The 21,514-nt window shown below is 49.0% G+C and overlaps 2 long non-coding RNA genes across 2 annotated transcripts in view; one reads left to right on the forward strand and one right to left on the reverse strand.

Annotated features, from left to right (window-relative positions):
- LOC132252443 (uncharacterized) overlaps positions 1 to 11,443 on the reverse strand; it is a 27,596-nt gene extending 16,153 nt beyond the window's left edge. Inside the window, exon 1 of the long non-coding RNA XR_009464361.1 lies at positions 2,383 to 11,443. This is a non-coding gene — a long non-coding RNA (uncharacterized LOC132252443). The remainder of the gene's footprint in view (positions 1 to 2,382) is intronic.
- A 94-nt stretch (positions 11,444 to 11,537) lies between these two features.
- LOC132252442 (uncharacterized) lies at positions 11,538 to 18,616 on the forward strand. The gene is made up of 2 exons (XR_009464360.1): positions 11,538 to 11,870; positions 16,634 to 18,616. It is a non-coding gene; the product is annotated as an uncharacterized LOC132252442 (long non-coding RNA).
- The last annotated feature ends 2,898 nt before the right edge of the window (positions 18,617 to 21,514 follow it).

Here is a 21,514-nt window from a genome sequence, read left to right on the forward strand (position 1 = left end):
ATTTAAAAAAAAAAATACAGCCAAAGACAGCCCTCTGTCACAGGGCCCCTGCCTTCCCTACAGACCATTCCGGGGCTAGGGTAGGGGTGGGTTCCCTTAAGTGCCTTAGCCTGCTGGATTTACAAAAGTTGCCCAGTGGGCTTGCAGTGGAGGTAATCCCCACCCCAACTCCTGGCAGGCTTAGTTTAAAGCCTGGTCAAGCAGGTCAGCCAGTCTGGCTGAGAAGAGCCCCCTCCCCAGCGGAGTGAGGCCATCTCTCCCCAGCAGACCACTCTCTCTCTCACCAAAGAGAGGTGAGTTTTGTCTTCAGCATCCCCATCCCCATCCCCTGATGAGCTTATTTTAAAGCCCTGAGTAGGAGATCAGCCAACCTGCAAGAGAACAAACACTTCCTGTGGTCATGGAAGCTGAAGCGTTCTTCATGAAAGAGTGCGGTTGGCTTTACTTATCACTTCGTCACATTGACGACTCATGCTTATTTTGGAGTCAACTATGATTCTGAGGTCCCTTTCTGCTGCTGTGCTGCTTAGAAAGTCACCTCCCAGCCTGTAGGTGTGTTGGTGATTTTTTTCTCCCTAGATGTAGCACTTTGCACTTATCCTTGTTAAAATGCATCCTATTCTGTTCTGCCCACATTCCCAACCTGTCCAAATCCCCTTCCTGGGCTCCCATCTCACTAAGGCTCTTGCCCTTCAGTGCCTTGCTTATTTATCTTCTGAGCTCATCGAAGTTAGCCTTTCTGAAGTCTAGCACTTCTGCCCTACTAGTTGTCTTTCCCACCTTTCTCCGGATAGTGAATTCTGACAATTGGTGGTCACTGTCCCCTAGGTTTCCCTGTATCTGCAGATCATCCACCAGGTCATCCTCTGTAGCAAGCACTAAGTCCAGTAAGATATTTCCCCTAGTGGGACTGTATACCCCCTGCATTAAGTGAAGGTCCTGTATGCTGGTTAGGAAATGGGTAGATCTAGCTGATTGCTTCTCCCAGCAGATGTCAGAGTAGTTTAGGTCACCCATGACAACCATGTCCCTTAAGTGAACCACCTCTGAGAGCTGCCTTGAGAATTCCAGGTCTAACTTATCCTCCTGTTGTGCTGATCTATAATAGACCCCCATTACCAAGTACCTTTCCACCTGGTCCCCTTCTATTCTGACCAACAGTACCTCAATTTGCCCCTCATCCAATCCCATCTTGATTATTGTGTCACAACCCAAAGTTGTGATTTTTTGTTTGTGTGTGCTTCGGCACTGCTAAATTATTTTCCCGCTAAATTGCAGCTTCCTTGCACGGTGGAGTTTTCTGCTGCAGAAGAGAACCCCGGTGCAAAGGAGAATTTCCCGCCAATTTGTAGCTTTCTTTGCAGGGTGCATTTCTCCTCTGCAGAGGAGAAATGCTCGTTGCAAAGAGTTCCCGCCATTCGTATTATAATTCGAGCCCCATTATTGGCTAGTTCTAAAATATGCACATGTGGCGGCTAGTGATTGGCTTGCTAGCCGTATAAAAAGCTTGAGTGGTTTCCGCCCAAGTTGGAGGACTCCACGAACATCAGGAGGAATTAGAGAACTCACCAGGAGGAGGAGACTTCGCGCTGTGTGAAGATCTCTAAGCGCTGCGGATCCTTATGGACCCAACGCATTTCTTAAGAAGGCAACAGAGGTCTAAACAGCCTCTGGCCTCTCCCCATCGCTGAGCGCAATCCTAGACATATCCCTTTCCTGTATACTAAAGATTTGAACCCACGGAGCTTTAACAACTCCAGGGCCAGAGAACCGAACTAAACCCACGGAGCTTCGACAACTCCGTGGGAAAGAAATTACCGAACCCGCGTAGCCTTAACAACTCCGGGGCCAGAGAACCGAATTTCTCGTAGTCCTCCAACAAGGATTTAAGCGGAGCTGCACCTGGAAACTGTCCAGCCTACACCGCGACCATCTTGGGTGTAAGTAGATAATCTTTAAATCAACCATTACGCCTCCGTGACTAATTCTAGCTCGCCCCCGGTCTCCTCCGGCCCCGCGTGCCCGGGCTGCTGGTCACAGCCCGCATGCGCAAAGACGGGCCCGGCTCACCCCCAGCCTGCACATATTGAAGACGTGTATTGCTCCTTAACATGGAGAGCAATGCCCTCCCCTCCCTCTTTTTCCCCTCTATCTCATCTGTATAGCCTGTAGCTCTGAATGCCTACTGCCCAATAATGGGTAGGGTCCCACCAGGTTTCTCTTAACCCAACCAGGTCAAAATCTTTGTGTGTAAGCAGGAATGTGAGTTTCTCCTGCTTGTTCCCCATGCTCCTAGCTCGTTCCCCTAGAGACACCTAAGCCCCCTGATGGGTATCCTTGGTACCCCTCTCCCTGATGCCTAATGGGTTCCTTAGTACTTACGTGGACTGTTCCAGTGTGTGGCTCATGGTTTGTTGATCCTAGGTTCATCCTGTCTTCAGCATCCCCATCCCCTGATGAACTTATTTTAAAGCCCTGTGTAGATCAGCCAACCTGCAAGAGAACAGATGCTTAACTTTTGAAGAGAGTTGTAGCTCATCATGTCCCAGCATGCCCCTTTCATGGTAGTGTGGAATTGTGGTTGAATAAGCCAAAACCCACATGATGGCACCAACTCTGAAACTGCAGGCTGACCTATCCAATGCAGCTGCTCTGATGCTGGCCACAACCGCTGACCAGGAGGATAGATGAGAAGACCATCCTTGGAGAGAATGATGGAAAGCTAGTCATAGAATGGAACAATTGTGCATGCTGCCCCAGAACAAGAGTTCTCATCCTTGGCCTGATGAAATACACATTTCAGGGCCTTGATCTTGCTCTGGCACAGTGTCCAGTTCTGGTTGTGCCTGCATGACTTCATTTGCTTTGTTATTGTGGTATACACTTGCTTCCTACTTTTCAGCTGCTCAATGATCTTTTCCTCCAACAAGTCAGTCAAATCCTTAATTTCTTCTCAGGTTCAGTTGGGGCCATGGTTGACAAATATATCAGCCTCCTGGTCCACTGCCTGCATATTGGACTTGTTCTTCTGAGACATTGAGAAGCTTTTTATCCCAAAAAGTTGTCAAGACTGAGGTAGCCTGACAACAGTGTCACGGAATGGTTTTGGCAAATTTTGGGAGCTGTTATATAGACATGTTGAACAAACCTTTTTGAAAGTTTCATGTACCCATACCTATGAAGGTGTGAAATGTGTCTCAGAACTAGCAGTCAGGGCAATTTGATCAAGTAACTATTCCAAACAAAGCAACGGTGATAGGAATAGTCTGGCCCAAATCAACCCACATCATCCATACAGATTGATAATGTCCCACTGCTGATCACACCCAAGAGTCTGTGGCTGGCAGCTCTTCCTTCAGGCAAAACTTCTTCTACCCCTCACTGTACCAACTGGTACCTCTGGTACAGACACCTAGATTGGTGAGGGATCTGATAACAAGGAAGAGGCAATCACATTGAAAGGGGAACTTATTCATAATCAATTTAGAGCAGTTGGGCATGGGATATACTTGATACCAAAGTCAGAGATGAGATTAACTGTATCAACTGAAACTGTTATGTTTCAGGTGGTCCCAGCCATGAGTTTACATTCTTGTGCAAAAGGGAACTGATATTATAATTTAGTCATTTGAATACTGCACATAGGCCCAGATAAACTCAGTGTCCAGCATCTTACCCCTAAGGTCCATGAACGGGTTCCTGGGGTCATCCTAAATCCCATAACTTCTCAGTGGATGGGTGGTACATCATCTGCCTCATACCTACCCACCATGGTACAAAGTAAAGTCTCTGCTGTGCCAGTGCCCAGTGAATGGCCTACTGAGCAGGGTAATCATTGAAATGCAAATAGCAGGTCACTTTCAATGCTGTTCAGCTGTATTCAGCTACCATATCTATTTAGACGACCCCCCCCAGTGAACCTTGGTTGTGCTGTGTGCTAAACAGTGACCATGCTGCATATTGGAAAACAACATGGCTTCATGGAATCCAGATGTAATGAGCGAGGAGAACCAAATGGAGATTCCAGATGAAATGTGTGAGGAGGATGACATGGAGAATCCTGGTGAACTGAATGAGGATGCTGAAATGGAGAATCTGGACGAAATGAATGAGGAGGACAAAATGGAATTGAGTCTCCTGCTGATAGTCTTGGATTTACTGGATAGCATAGAAGCACAGCTACATATTGCAACATATGTGATGATGATCCTTGTACACATTTGCAATGATATACCAGCATGTAAACATACCTTGCAAAAAAGGGCAGTTAAATGTGTGGTGGATTGGGAGAACTGAGAGGCAGGCACAGAACTGGCAGCTGACAGGGATTTGTGGATCAACATGAGGAGCAGTGACTGCAGTGTCTGGGTCCATGAAAGCAGCTCTGACTGGTGGGAACGAATCATTCTGATGACTTGGAACAATCAACAGTGGCTGGAGATGTTCTGAATGACTAGGATGACATTTAATCACATTGTCTCAATGCTGGGGTTTAAAATAGTGAGGCTGGCCATGAGTCACTCCATCAGGCTGGGCAAGAGGGTGTCCATGGCCATCATGAAACCAGCCACCCCCACCAGCCTATGCTACATTGCAAACCAGTTTGGCATGGCTCTCTGCATGGCCGGGATGGCAACTTGCAAGCATAGGCAGATTAATGCATAGACCAGTTGTGCATGAGCCCAGGGGCCCCTACCAATCTGGGGCCCCAGCCCCAGGATCCTCATCAGCAGGGAAATGAAAGCTGCGGTTTTAAACTCAGTGCCCACCTTTGGCGCCAAGTTTAAAACTGCGGCTTTCACATTTGTTTCCCTGAGATCTGAAAGCGGGGCCCCTTCACCAATGGGGTGTGGGAAGGGGCCCACAGGGCTAGGGTTGGGCAGGAGAGCCATGCTGCACCTGGGGGAGGGGGTGGGCTGAGCGGCACTGTGTCTGGGGGGAGGGGGCTGACCTGGGCTGGGAGAGCTGTTCCCCACCTGGGGGGAGGTTGAGGCCGGGCTGGGCCAGGAGCCCTGTGCTGCCCTGTGCCTTTGCAGGCAGCAGTACTGGGAGAACTTTGGGGGCTGTAGCCCCACCCCTCCAAATTCATCTTAGCCCCCTGCAGCCACCCCTCCCAGTGCCCATGCTCACTCGCAGAGACATGGCATGGCACCACTGGCTCGGCCCAGTCCAGCAGGCCCGCTGCATCTGCCTGGCTGCACGGGACAGCGGACAGCAGTTCCCTGCATGTAACTATAGCAGTGGCCAGAGGGGGGAGCGAGACTGAGCTGCAGGAAGCTCGTGGCAGGGGAGGGAGGCATGGGGGGAGGGGGATGGAGGGCTGCCTCCATGATCAAGAGTGGAGGAGGGGGAGGTATTCTGAGGGGAAAGTGTGTTTCTGTGTGTTTGTGTGGGTCTGTGTGTGTGGGTCTGTGTGTGTGCCTGTGTGTCAGCCTGTGTGTGTATGTGTGTGTGTCTGGGTCTGTGGGAGGGTGTCTCTGTATGTGGGTCTGCATGTGTGTGTGTGGGTCTGTGTGTGGGGGGGGTCTCTGTGTATGTGGGTCTGTGTATATGTGTGCTAAACCCAGGCCTGTGTGTGGGTCTGGGTGTATGTGTTGTTCTGTGTCCATGTGCAGAGACAGTGGAGTGTATGTGCCTGTGTCTGTGCCCACCTGTGTACATGCACATTGGGTCATAGTGGGGGCAGGGAGCAGCGAGAAAAGGTGGGCATGTGCCCCCCCAGCCCAGCAGGGTCCACCCAGCCTCCCCTGCCAGCAGTAGGAGGAGAAGGGGCCCCTCTGCCCCCCTGCAGCCTAGCTCCCATGGGATGGATCATGTCCTGTGAAGGGTTAATAAAACCTGGGGGAGAGTTGGTATGAGCCTGCAGGAGTTTGTGGCTTCTTGGTGGAGGGGAATTGGTATGAACCTGCCTGCAGCTTGGTGGGGGACTGCTTGCTAAAACTCCAGGAGCACTTACCCATGGCTATGACTGTACTAAGAGGTAGTACACAATAATTACATGCCATGGCAAGACTAGTTAATTGGTGCTAAACGTTCCTTTCATGTAGGAAAAGATTGCAGCAGGGCAGATGGAGGGACAAACCCCTGACTTGACCCCCAGCTATGAGGCTAGTACCAGTGGTGGTGTTTGCTCAGCTTTCCCCACCACCCCCGCACATCTTAAAAGCACCCACCCTAGAACCCACCCATGCAGCAGGAGGTGCCAGAGGTGGTAAATTGCCATTGAGGGGGTGTGGCTTGGCACATGTTACCATGTTAGTGGTAACTTGTGTTGCTTCTATAATTACCTTCCAGAAAACCCAGGCACACATGATCCCAGACCCCTCAGCCAGGATATGCTGCTACCAGACTGATAAATAGTTATTGAAATCTCCCACAGTTGATTTTGTAGCCTGTAGGGGGGAGGCTAAGAAGGTGGTTTTGAGAACATGGGGCAAAACACATTTGCTTTCTTCCCCTGCAGAACAATAAGACATAGAAGATGATGTGATGCTGGCATTGTGCACTGGAAATTGTTTTTTAGTTATGTTAAATAAAAAAAAAACAAATATAAATTGTCTTGAAAAAAGCATTTTTTTGCATTTGTAAATAAAAGGTAGTTTTTATTTATTTGGTTTTCTTGACAAATAAAAGGTTTTTATTTATTTATTTTTAATTTGTAAATAAAAGCTTGTACCTTATAGTTTCTTCTGGATATGGTGTGTTTTTTTCATAACCAGTGACAGTGGGGGGTGGAATGGGTGGAAGGGCTTCCTGCAGTTACCTGAACTATGAGTAGGTCCCTGCCAATGGGAACTGCAGCAGGGCATTGGGGAAGAAGAGGGAGCAGCTGCCCAGGCAGAGGAAGGCTTTCTTATTTTTATTTCTTATTTTTAAACAGGTATTTCTTTTCTTAAAGGTACTTATTTTTGTAACAGCGATTGATTTTGCTCTGTACCAGGAGTGGGCAATTATTTTGGGTGGAGGGCCGCTTACCCAGTTTTGGCAAGCTGTGGAGGGCCACATGGGTAGCCCTGCCCCCTGGTTACCATCTTAGGACCAATGTCCCAATGTCTTGGGACCAATGTCCCAGGGCCAGCACCAGTGGGGTCCAAAGTGGGGAGCAGGCTGGCAGGGGTCTTTGGAGTCAGGCTGGGATGCACCAGCAGGAAGAGGGGAGAGCTGGCCCAGCTCGATATTGCCCCTGCCAGCCAGGACCCTGTACCCCTGCTGCCCGGCTCTGGGCCCTGCTGGCACTGGCCCCAGGACACACTGGTGTAGGTGCCATGCTCCCGCTGGCTCCCCGCCCACTCACTCCCAGTGTCCCTAGCCCCATGGTACTGGCAGGGGGCAACGTGCAGCCCCGACCCCCTGCTCACTGGCGGGGAAGGAGCTGGTGGTGAAGAGGTGGGACTTCTGATGGCAAAGTTTGGGGGTTAGGTGGTGGGACTTCTGGTCCCAAGGTGGTGACCAGGGGGTGGGGCACCTCTCAAGGGGTGGGGCTACCCATGCAGCCCTTGACAGGTGCATGCTTGCTGCTTGCTAAACAGCACTTCACCGGAAATAATTGCCCACCCCTGTCCTAAGCGATGCACTCTGCATCCACCATGCACTGGGTTCCCAGAATGCAATGATAATAAATAGGAAAGTTACCCTGAAATATGTAAGTGTGACCATGTGCCAAGGCACACCCCCTCAATTGCAGACTTACCGTTGGCTGCTCTAGCACCTTGCTTTATTCTGTGGCAGCTGCTTTTCTTGGGTGATGGGTGTGGTGGCTGAGGGTGCCATGTAAACAGCGGGTGGTGGACCACCATGACCATCACCAGGTACCTCATTACTGACACAAGGGCTGGGGGGATTTACTGCTCTGTCCCACCATGTTTTTTTCTATCAGTAATGAACTACATTTCCCAGAAGTCCCTGCCATTGTGTCTTGGGACAGTTTCCATGGAGACCCCTGCAGCAGCTATTCTGTGATAGCACTGACCAGGGGTTTCTATGGATAGCAGTCTAGATGTGTGGGGCTGTGCATAAGGACACATGCAATTTTGGGATGGCTAAAGCTTCTTACCTTAGCTAGCACTAGTCCTGTTGTCAGGGTGTGCAGTGGGCACTTGGCATAGCATGGAGTTGTACCACAGGCTTCCTGGTATCTTGTGGCAGTGATAGTGTGATCTGCCAGTGGGGCACAGCCATGATCAGCAACCTGCCGTGCCCTATGTCATCACCACAATCCCTCCCACACCCCCAAACCACATGAACACTCCTTTCAGCAAGGGGCTTTGCCATCTCAGAACCAGAAAAACACCTAATTATATTCTAAAAAGTGAACAACTACAACGCTCATTAATTTGTTTTCAAAAAAATATTTTTGTCACAATGTACATGTATTTTTGAGTGTATATAAAGGTGATTGCACAATAGCTTAAAATTAAGCCTTACCCTTATATACCGTAGCGGGTAGGGGGCATAGGTGGTGGGTATGGATTTGTGGGGAGCTGTGGGTGTGTGGTTATGTCTCGGCGGGGGGATGGATAGGTGGAGGGGTGGGTGTAGGGTGAGGGACCATGTAGCTATGTGAGGATATGTGGGGTGCGGGTGGGTATGGGGTTTGTGGGGGTATGGCTGGGGTGTGTGAGGAGGTGAGGGTGTGGGGGTCTGCAGGTAAGGCAGTGTGAAAGGGGTGTGGGTGCATGTGTATAGTGGGTTGTGCTTGTGGGACTCTCCCTGTGAACACACATGCTTACACACACACACACTCTGTGCCACCCTCACTCTACACAAACACACACCCCGACACACTGTGCCTCCCTCACTCCACACCCTCCCCCCGACACACACTGTGCCTCCCTCACTCCACACACGGACACACACTGTGCCTCCCTCACTCCACACACACACACACACATACAACACATCTCTGTGCCTCCCTCAATCCACAAACACACTTTGTGACACACTCAGTAAACACACACACACTGTGCATCCATCTGTATGCCCCACGCTCTGAGCCTCCCTCACTCCAAATACACTCTGCACCTGCCTCACTCCACATGCACACTCTGTGCCTCCCTCACTACACACACACACACACTGCATGCACCAAACTACACACACAAGCACGCATGTGCACGCACACATGCACGCACACACTCTGTGCCTTCTTCACTCCAGACACAAACTCTGTGCTTCCTGCACTCCAGACACACACTCTATGCCTCCCTCAATGCCAAAACACACATAACACACACACTGTGCTTCTCTCAACACACACATACACACTCTCTTCCTCCCTCATTACACACACACTGTGCCTCCCCCACTAGACACACACAAACTCTGTGCCTTCCTCACTACAGACACACACTCTGTACCTTCCTCACTGCAAAAACACACACACTCTCTGCCTCCCTCACTCCGTGCACACACACACACACACATACTCACTCTATGCCTCCCTCACTCCACACACACACACAGTGCCTCCCTCACTACCCACACACACACCAAACCTGCCTTCACTCCACACACACAGTCTATACATCCCTCACTCCACACAGACACACAAACACTGTCTGTGCCTCCCTCTCTCCACACACACTCTGCGCCTCATTCACTTCACACACACACACAGAGCGACTCACTCTGTGCCTCCATCATGCCACACACACACAAACTGTGCCTCCCTCACTACGCACACATACACACCTCCTCTGCCACTCTTAGTATACACACACATAAAGCCTCCCTAAATACATACACACACAATTTGTGCCTCCCTCACTGCAAACACACACACATACACACACACACTGTGCCTCCCTCACTCCATGCACACAAACAAACTCTGTGGCTCCCTCACTCCACACACACAACACTCTGAGCCTCCCTTATGTCACAAGCCAAGGGTGTGATTTTTGTTTGTGTGCGCTTTGGCACTGCTGAATCATTTCCCGCCACTCGTAGCTTTCTTTGCAGGGTGCATTTCTTAGTTGCAAAAAGAGAAATGCACGTTGCAAGGAGTTCCCGCCATTTGTATTCAGATTCGTGCCCCACTATTGGCCAGGTCTAAATTATTCCTACGTGGCGGCTAGCAATTGGCTTGCTAGCCATATAAGAGGCTTGAGCGGTTTCCGCCCAAGTTGGAGGACTCCATGACTATCAGGAGGAGGAGAACTTCACGTCTCGTGAAGATCTCTAAGCACTGCGGAGCCTATCGGACCCAGCGTGTATTTCAAGAAGGCTATAGGGGTCTGATCAACCTCTCGCCTCTCCCCGTCGCCGCCTGATCCCTCGACGTACCCTTCCCTGTGCGCAAAGTTCCACGGAGCCTAGCAAACTTCGTGTGAGTGAATCCAGAGCTCTACCCAGGTTCAAGTCCTGCAGTTTTTTTCTTCCCGTCGCCGAAACCCCATTGCAACGTACTCCTAAGGTTTTTGTTCATCTCCCGTCGCCGAAACCCCATTGCGATGTGCCCTTATGTTCTGCAGGTTCGAGTTTTTTGTTTTGTTTTGTAACTGCAACTCAAGCAAGTTTTCCTGCCTGCACCACGACCATCTTCGGTGTAAGTAAAATAATCTTAAATCAACCACTAAGCGTCCGTGCCTAATTCTAGCGTGCCGCCTGTCTTCCCCGACCCGGCATGTCCGGGCTGCTGGCCACAGCCCGCCGTGCGAAAAAGGCCTCGGACTGCTCCCCTTACTCCACACACACACACACACACACACACACACACACACACACACACACACACACACACACAGTGCCACCCTCACTACACACAAATATACTCTGTGCCTCCCTCAGTACACACACACACACTGTGCCTCCCTCACTCCACACACACAGTCTGTACCTCCCTCACTCCACACACACACCCTGTGCCTCCTTCACTCTACATACACACACACACACACACACACACTCTGTGCCTCCCTTCATCCACACACACTCTGTGCCTCCCTCACTCCACACATACACACACATACACTGTGCCTCCCTCAATACACACATACACATGCTGTGCCTCCCTTACTGCCCACACACACACACTCTATGCCTCCCTCACTCCACACACACACTATGTGCCTCCCTCACTACACACACACACACACAGTGCCTCCCTCACTCCAGATACACAGTCTGGGCATCCCTCACTCCAAACACACACACACTCCATGCCTGCCTCACGACACAAAACTGCGTTGTGCCTCCCTAACTACACACACACATTCTGTGCCACCCTTAGTGATGAAGCACCCCTGGACTTTCACTGCATTTTAACCAGGGAACAGCTTTGCATGTTTTGAAAAATTATTTTATCTAACCAAGGGCATAGAGTAGGTTGTTTAGGCTGGGGAAAATTTCTTGTTGCGTAGTTGCTGATTGCTGGCCTCGCTAGAAGGAAAAGCTGTATCAACAAAGTTCCAGAGCTGGAAGGGGGGTTACTTGCTGGGCTTGCTATACATTTCATCACATCAGCAAGTTTAACCTGTTACGTAGCTATATAAGGCAGACGCCCACTGGGGTGGGTGTGCTTGCTTTGCGAATGATTGCCAAGCACCACTTTCTGTGCAAAAATAAAGATTAAGTTGGATCCTTCACCCCTGTGTGTTTATTGGCACAAGCGCACCGGGCACGAACTCACTGTCCTTTGGGGACAACAATTTCTGGCGACCCAGATGGGATGCTAGCTGACTGCCTTGCCTGGTCCACCTCTTCGGCTCCGGCAACAACTGTGGACGGCGCGAGGGCCAGGCGCCACCGACCTTATTTGTCAGAGGTCTGACTGTCTCCTGGTTGCCTGACGGAGTCAGGGAGGGGCACAACGGCGCAACGCTCAAAGGACCAACTTAATCAGGTGGGGCAAGGGAGGTTTCAATGGACTGGTGAGTACTTCTTTCCATATTTTGGGCAGGTTGGGAAAGAGACGGCTTTGAAAGTTCAGACCGTGTAGACGCCCTAGGCGAGTGAAATTGGGTGGCAGCCCCATGAACTCCCTTTAATCAGTTTGGTTGAGGCTGAGCGGCGGTCGCTGTCCGGTAGTTGGATAATGGGAAGTAACCAGTCTAAGATTCCACCCTGCAGTCCCTTAGGATGCATTTTGAAAAATTGGCCGAAGTTTGGAAGTGACCCTATGACAAAACAACAGATGATTCGGTATTGCAATACATGTTGGCCACAGTACCAACTTGCGGATGGTGCAGCCTGGCCGGAGAATGGGTCTTTGGATTATAACACAATCTTGCAGTTACAATTGTTTTGTAGGCGCCAAGGGAAGTGGGATGAGATGCTTTATGTAGAGGCATATATGACTTTGTATGGGGATGGGGCCACGCAGAAGTCGTGTGGGATATTTAGGGAAAGCAGGGTAATGGCTTTACAGGGGGTCACCACAGTATGTCCAAAGGAGCTGGAGGAGAAAGACATGCAGTTGCTAATTGCTCCCATGGCTCCCCCGTCTCATCCTGTGAGCCATGCGTCACCACAGGGAACTTTCACTGCACCTGTAATGGCTCATCAGGGACTCCCGGCTGGCTCGTCCAGTTCATCGTCCCCCACCTCCCCTGACAGCCTTGGGGTGCTGTCCCCGGGTCCAGCGGATGCAGGTGATAGCAATCTGGCGATAAAAGGGACTGTAGAAGATGGGGAGTTTAGCCCTGTGGTGAGTCGCGTACGATCAGGGGCCCAAGCAGTAGTTCAGGCCCCTTTACAACAAGCGGTGGGTCCTGAGGGTGAACCAGTTTTTGTCCATGTGCCATTCAGCACGGCAGACTTGATAAATTGGAAACAGTCCATGGGCCAATATCGCCAGAATCCGGAGGCAATGGCCCAGTTGTTCTCTACTATTTTCCTCACCCACCAACCAAACTGGATAGATATTCAGGCCTTACTGGCCGCTCTTCTGACTCCAGAAGAAAAAAGGTTGGTCTTAGAGAAAGCACGCATGATAGCACAGCAGAGTCACCCAGCCGGTGATGTAGATGAACTTTGCCCTAAGGAAAATCAAGACTGGGATCCCAACACCCGAGGGGGCTGGAAGGAGTTAGAGCTGTATCGGGAGTTTGTGCTGGCTGCTCTCCGGGAGGCTATCCCCAAGCAAAAACATCTGTCTAAATTGTATGAAGTGCGGCAGGGTCCGAAGGAGGATCCATCCAGTTTTTATGGGAGGTTATGCGAGGCAGCCAGACAGTGGACGGATTTAGATCTGGAGCTGCCAGAAAATGCCAAGATGTTTAACACACTGTTTATAGGACAGTCAGCCCCAAATATTAAAAAAAAAAAAAAACTACAGAAAACTAAAGGAGCAGCTGGAATGAGAATCAGCCAAATAACTGAAATTGCTTATAAAGTATACTCCAACAGAGATCAGGTTAAGGAAAAAAAGGAAGATAAGAGAATAAAGGCACAGGCGTCGTTACAAACATCGTTGTTGGCAGCGGCAATTGTAGATCAGAGAAGTAGAGGATGGGGCAGGATAAGTACAGGGCATAGAGGAGGCGTGAGCTATGCTCCGGGAGGCTACAGCCAGGGTCCCAGGCTGGAACCTAATCAGTGTGCTATTTGCAAGCAGAAAGGGCATTGAAAAAATGAGTGCCCCAAGAGGGGAGAGAAACTGGGAGGAAAGAAAGTGTCTCATCAGTTCCTGTATATGCCTGAGTGCCCCATACCTTTGTTTGGGAGGGATTTGCTGTGCAAATTGCAGGACTATGAAGATACCAACTGAGGAAGCCTGGAAAGCTCAGGTGTGTCTCCTATTGCAGGAGGGGGAGGAAGGGAGAATTCCCCCAGAAGAAGATGCTGTAGTACCATGGGTATGGGCGGGAGAGAAGCCAGGAAGAGCCAAACTGGCCACCCCTGTAAGCATTGATTTAAAGCTGGGAATTACCCTGCCCAGGGTGCCACAGTATCGATTAAAAATAGAAGCTTGAAAAGGCCTGGAACCATTGATAAAGAGATTCCTTAAACATGGTTTGCTTCGGGAGTGTCAATCATCTTTCAATTCCCCCATTTTGCCTGTAAAAAAACCCCACAGTAATGAGTATCGTTTTGTGCAAAACCTCAGAGCTGTGAACAAGGTCACGGTGACCCTTCATCCGGTGGTAAAGGACCCTTATACTTTGCTAACTACTTTGTCTGCAGAGGAACAGTGGTTTACAATCCTGGACCTAAAAGATGCCTTCTTTTGCATCCCACTTAAAAGAGACAGCCAAGAGATTTTTGCATTCGAGTGGAAAGACCCGAATAATAGGAGAAAAACCCAATTGTGCTGAACAGTTTTGCCTCAGGGTTTTAAGAACAGTCCCACTATTTTCAGCACTGCCTTAAGTACCGACCTTCAGAAGTGGGACAAAGGAACATCAGGAACCCTGTTACAGTATGTGGACGATTTGTTAATTGCAGCAAAAACGAGGGAAGAGTACCACCTGCTGACCGTAAGTTTACTAAACTTCCCGGGACAGGTTGGATACCAAGTATCTCAAAAGAAAGCCCAGATAACAGAAAAAAGGGTACGATATTTGGGATTTGACATCTCACAAGGCCAGAGGATGTTGGGCCCTGAAAGAAAAGAGGCCATCTGTCAGATGGCAGTCCCAAAAACCAAGAGACAGTTGCGAGGCTTTTTAGGTATGGCAGAATTCTGCCGGATCTGAATCCCCAATTTTGAACTAATAGCCAAGGCTCTTTATAAGGCCACTACTGGTAGTGAGGGAAATTTGCAATGAACGGCAAAATGCCGAAAAAGCTTTAACACTATCAAACAGGCCCTTATGACAGCGCCGGCCCTGGGCCTACCCGATCTGAGTAAACCATTTCAACTTTATGTACGTGAACGCCAAGGAGTAGCATCAGGAGTGCTAACCCAGTACTTAGGTAGCTGAAAAAGAGCAGTGGCCTACTTCTCCAAACAATTGGATCCCACTAGTTTGGGATGGCCGGCCTGCCTGCAAGCAGTGACAGCTACCGCTATGCTAATAAAAAAATCTAAGAAACTTACTTTAGAACAACCAATAACTGTATATACCCCACATTCAGTGCTAACAGTGATAAATGCAAAGGGGAGAACCTGGCTTTCCCCTGAACGAATGGCTAAGTACCAGGCAACTCTCCTGAATCAAGGAAACATCCAGTTGCAAACCTCTAGTACCCTGAACCCAGCTACGTTGATGCCATTGGAACAGGACGAAGGATTACAGCATAATTGCATTAAAACTATTGAGAGCGTGTGTGCTAGCTGGCCGGATCTTAAAGATGCCCCGCTACCTAATGCAAACCTTGAATTCTACACAGATGGAAGCAGCTTCATGAACAATGGAACCCGAAAGGCGGAATACGCCGTGGTTACATCATGAAATACCGTGAAAGCAAATGCCTTGCCTCCAAATACCTCTGCACAGAGAGCTGAGCTTATTGCGCTAACCCGAGCTCTCCATTTGGCAAAAAAAAAGATAGCCACTATATACACGGATTCGAAGTACGCCTTTGGAGTCTTACACGCCCACGGAGCTATATGAAAAAAAAGAAAACTCTTAACGGCAAGTAAAAGCCCAATAAAGCATGGAACAAAAATCCTGAAATTACTTGAAGCCGTAACGGAACCACTAGAGATAGCTGTGGTGCACTGTAAGGCCCATCAAAAGGGAGATGCTAACGTTATTAAAGAAAATCAACGAGCAGATGCTGCGGCGAAAAAGGCAGCTAAAAAACAAGTTCAAAAAACTCAAATGTTGGCATTGATGCCTCAGGTAGTGTTACCTGAGAAACCTCCCAAATATACTGAAAAAAAGAACCAACTCGCAGAAAAATTGGGAAGCAAAGAACAACAAAATGGATGGTGGGTTTTGCCTGAGGAACAAGTCCTGATGCCAAAACTGATTCTTAACAAAGTGCTCCAAAAATACCACCAGAGCACCCATATGGAAGCTAACGCCATAACCCAAGGTCTCCAAAAAATTGTAGTAAAACCTAAAATAAAAAAAACAGCAGAACAAATAGTGCGTAGAAACCCTGTCTGTTGTGCCAACAATCCTAAAATTTCTCCCAAACCTCCGCCAGAAGCAGGAAGGCAAGAACTACTAGCAGAAGAGTGTTGGCAGATAGATTTCTCTGAAGCTCCCAAAAAGGAACACTACAAATACCTGTTAGTACTCGTGAACACTCTAACTGGATAAACTGAGGCCTTCCCGTGCCGAACCAACAAAGCGAAAAAAGTGGTCCGAGTAATGCTAAAAAAAATGATTCCACGATTTGGAATCCCAGAGGGATTAGCCTCAGACTGAGGGCCACACTTTGTGTCAAAAGTGACCCAGGCAGTTTCCCGGGCTCTAGGGATACAATGGAACCTTCACACAGCATGGAAACCGTAGTCAAGTGAACAGGTGGAACAAATGAATCAAACTCTAAAAAGACAGCTGGCTAAACTATGCCAAAAAACTCAGCTAAAATGGCCCGAAGCTCTGCCTCTTGCCTTGCTTAGAGTGCGCATAGCCCCTAGAGCTAAATTGGGAATTAGTCCATTTAAATTAATGTATGGCAAGCCATATCCTAAGAATCCAGTGGTAACGCATGAAAGTCAAATGCATGTAAAAGGGAAAGGTTGGGTAAAAGATTATTTGTATTCTTTATCTGCTGTATTGTCTTTTCTCCACAGGTATGTCCAGAAGCAACTTCCACTCCCCTTAAATATACCAGTCCATAAGTTCCAGATCAAAAACGAGGTGCTGGTCTGGATGTGAAAAAACGAGCCGCTTCAGCCCAGGTAAAAGGAACCATATCCTGTGATTCTCACCACTCACGCTGCAGTGAAAGTTCAGGGGATAAAACCGTGAATACACTACACCTGGGTAAAGGCCACACCAAAAGTACCACCTGCAGGAGAAGTTGCTGAATGTGTCGCACTGAAAGCCAACACAAACGAACACCGTTGAACAGCAGAGCCAGTAAAAAAACTTAAATTTCTGTTTAAACGTCAACCATGTAAACAATAGCTCTTTGCACAGGCATAATGTTTCTAGGGTCTAAGGGGTTGGTGCATCAAAGGTTCGATAAAAGTCAAAATGTGTGGGTTCATTTGGCAAAAAACATATTAAATGTCACTCATTTTTGTTTAACAAGTGAAATATCGGTTAATAATATTTTCACGTCATGCCTTATAGGGGTGCCCACTCCATTGAAAGCACTCCAGAATCAAACTTGGTTTGCATCTGGGGAAATAGGAGGTCCAATCAATTACACTAACAACTCCATGTGGGGAACCATTACCACAAAAAAAAAACACGCTAGCACCTTTAAAATAGATTTGTTAACAGTCACCTCCCCTAATAATACCAGCTGTGCCAATTTTGTAAACTGTACCCAAGCTTGCAAAAGCCTAACCAAAGAAACAAAAATTTTCAATTGCTCAAACGTAACTAATGTATCTTGCAACTACGGTCATGTTATATTACCCAGGGGGGTGGTTCCTCCTTTGTGGAAAAACTGCCTATTCATATATCCCAGCCAATGCCACAGGAGGCCCTTGTGCTCTGGGCCTGTTAACTGTCTGGCTACCGGGTATGCCTATAACCTCTAATAAGTGTCACCGGAGAGGTTTAAAAAAACTAAGAATCCTGTAATAGTAACATAAACCTCCTAAATAAGGCCGAGGTAGTGTCCTTAGCAGTTTCCATAGTAGGGGTGCCAAGCCTAGTAGTGAACGCTGAGAGGCAGCTTGGTAAGGTGGCCTGTGCCCTGGCAAAGGGCCTAAATACAACTTCACAGGCCCTAGCTGCCCTCAATATTGAAATGAAAAAACTAAAAAAAGCTACTCCGCAAAACAGAGCAGCCATAGATTACCTGTTGCGGAGGCATAACCACGAATGTAAAAAGTTCAAGGGAATGTGTTGTTTTAATTTAACAAATAACTCCGAGTTAATAGAGTCAAAAGTGCAAAAGTTAAAAAAGGTTCTGTCCCACATTAAACAAGGGGAAGGGTTCAACTTCTCATGGCTTACTTCTTGGCTTCCTAATTTTCCGTGGCTTAAGCAAATTTTCCTATTAATTGTGGCAAATATATGTATTTTCTTGATAATCTGTTGTAAAATACAGTGTGCGCCAATGTGTTGTGAGGTACTCAAGAAATCAATTTCTTTCCCCGTTCACTGTGTAATGTTTGTAAAATTATCAGTTACAAACCCGATCCAAAATAATCAGGAGGAAGCGAAAAAATTTCTGAAAATGAAAAAATAGTCGAGGACTATGGGCTTTTTCCATAAAGGCCATAGCCTTGAAGGGGAGATTTGATGAAGCACCCCTGGACTTTCACTGTATTTTAACCAGGGAACAGCTTTGTATGTTTTGAAAAAGTATTTTATCTAACCAAGGGCATAGAGTAGGTTGTTTAGGCTGGGAAAAATTGCTTGTTGCGTAGTTGCTGATTGCTGGCCTCGCTAGAAGGAAAAGCTGTATCAACAAAGTTCCAGAGCTGAAAGGGGGGTTACTTACTGGGCTTGCTATACATTTCATCACACCAGCAAGTTTAACCTGTTACGTAGCTATATAAGGCAGACGCCCACTGGGGTGGGTGTGCTTGCTTTGCGAACGATTGCCAAGCACCACTTTCTGCGCAAAAATAAAGATTAAGTTGGATCCTTCACCCCTGTGTGTTTATTGGCACAAGCGCACCAGGCACGAACTCACTGTCCTTTGGGAACAACAGTAGTACACACATACTGCCTCCCTCAATACACACAGACACACACAATCTGTGCCTCCCTCACTGCCCACATGCACACACACACTCCGTGCCTCTCTCACTCCACACACAAACACACTTTGTGACTCCCTCTCTACACAGACACACACACTCCGTGCTCCTCTCTGTAGAGACACACACTCTGTGCCTCCTTCGCTCCACACACACACACACTCCATGACTTCCTCACTCCAAACACAGTCATCTCTGTGTTGCCCTCACTCCACACACACACACACACACTCTGTGCCTCCCTCTGTACACACATCTATGCCTCCCTCACTAGACTCACACACACACACATACTGTGCCTGTGCCACACACACACACACACTGTGCTGCTCTCACTACACACACACTCTGCACCTCCCTCAGTATATACATCAGTGCCTCCGTCCCTAGAGACAGCCACACACACGTGCACACTCTCTCTGTGCTCCTCCCTCAATCCACACACACACACACACACACTCACATTCTGTGCCACCCTTTGTACACACAGACTGCCCCCTCAATACACATACACACACATGCACTTTGTGCCTCCCTCACGGCACACATAAACACTGTGCCTCCCCCACTCCACACACACAAACACACACACACACTCTGTACTTCCCTCAATCTACACACGCACTCTGTGCCTCCCTCACTCCCCACACACAAACTCTATGCGCCTCCCTCACAACACACACACTCACTGTGCCTGACTACACACACACACATTCTGTGCCACCATTAGTACACACATTCTGTCTTCCTCACTACACATACACACATACTCTGTGCCACCCATAGTACAGACACACATACTGCCTCTCTCACTCCACACACACACACACTCTGTGCCTCCCTCACTTCACACACAAACAGACATCTCTCTGCCTTCCCTCACTCCACACACACACAAACACACTTTGTGACTCCCTCTCTATACAGACACACACTTCTTGCCTCCCTCTGCACAGACACACACACAGACTCTGTGCCTCCCTTACTCCACACAGATTCAAACACGCTTTGGGCCTCCCTCACTACACGCCCCCCACCCCCTTTGTTTCTGCCTCAGTTCACACACACACTCAGACACACTGTGTGCCTCCCTGACTACATACATGCTTTGTGCCCCACTTACTACACCCCCATGAGCCTCCATCACCACATAAACACTCTGTGCCTCCCTCAGTACACACATCTATGCCTCCCTCCCTAGACACATCCACACCCACACACTCTGTGCCTCCCTCACTCCCCCCCCACACACACACAGAGTCTCTGCATCCCTCACTCCACAGACACGCACACACTGTGCCTCCCTCACTCCACACACACATTGTGCCAATCTCACTACAAACACACACTGTGCGACTCCCTAACTGCACACACAATAACATATTCTGTGCCTCTCTTAGTGCACACACACACAAGCACTCTGTGTCTCCCTCACTCAACCACACACATTCTGTGCCTCCCGCGCTCCAAGCACAGACATCTCGGTGCCTCCCTCACTCCACACAAACACATTTTGTGACTCCCTCTCTACAGACACACACACTCTGTGCCTCCTTCTGTACAGACACATACAATCTTTGCCTCCCTCACTCCACACACACACACACTGAGCCTCCCTCACTCCATGCACACACACATACTGCCTTCCTCACTATACACAGATACCCACACAGATGTGTGTGTGTGTGTGTGTGTGCGCGAGGGAGGCACAGTGTGTGTGTGTCTGTGTGTGCCACCCTTAGTACAGACACACATACTGCCTCTCTCAATACACACACGACTCTGTGCCTCCCTCTCTCCATGCATGTCCCCACCTCACTCCACGCGCACACACATTCTGTGCCTCCCTCACTCCACAGACAAACAGACATCTCTGCCTTCCGTCGCTCCACACACACACAAACACACTTTGTGATTCCCTCTCTACAGAGACACACACACTTCCTGCCTCCCTCTACACACACACACACACACACACACACACACACACATACTCTGTGTCTCCCTCACCCCACACAGACTCAAACACTTTGGGCTTCCCTCACTACACCCCCCCCCCCTTTGTGTCTGCCTCAGTCCACACACACACACACACACACACACACACACACACACACACACAGTGTGCCTCCCTGACTACACACACATGCTCTGTGCCCCCCTTACTACACCCCCGTGCCTCCCTCAGTACACACATCTATGCCTCCCTCACTAGACACACCCACACCCACTCTGTGCCTCCCTCACTGCACACACACACACACACACACACACACACACACAGAGTCTCTGCATCCCTCACTCCACACAGACACACACACAGTCTGTGCCTCCCCCTCCACACACACACACACACACACACACTGACTCCCTCACTCCACACACAAATAGACATCTCTGTGCCTCCCTCACTCTACACACAGTCTGTGCCACATACTGCCTCCCTCATTAGACACGCACACTGTGCCTCCTTCACTCCACACACACAGTCTGTGCATCCCTCACTCCACACAGACACACGCAGTGTGCCTTCCTCACTACACACACAACACACAGCCTTTGTGCCTGCCTCAGTCCACACACACACACTCTGTGCTTCTCTGACTACACACACATGCTCTGTGCCCCCTTACTACACACACGCATCCTGTGCTTCCCTCACAACACACATGCACTTTGTGCCTCCCTCACTCCATACACACACACACACACACACACACACTCTCTCTCTCTCCCTCTGGTTCCCTCACTCCATACACAAACACACTTTGTTCCTCCCTCACTACA

The sequence above is a fragment of the Alligator mississippiensis genome, chromosome 9, assembly GCF_030867095.1.
Source record: "Alligator mississippiensis isolate rAllMis1 chromosome 9, rAllMis1, whole genome shotgun sequence".
NCBI classification, from domain to species: Eukaryota; Metazoa; Chordata; order Crocodylia; family Alligatoridae; genus Alligator; species Alligator mississippiensis.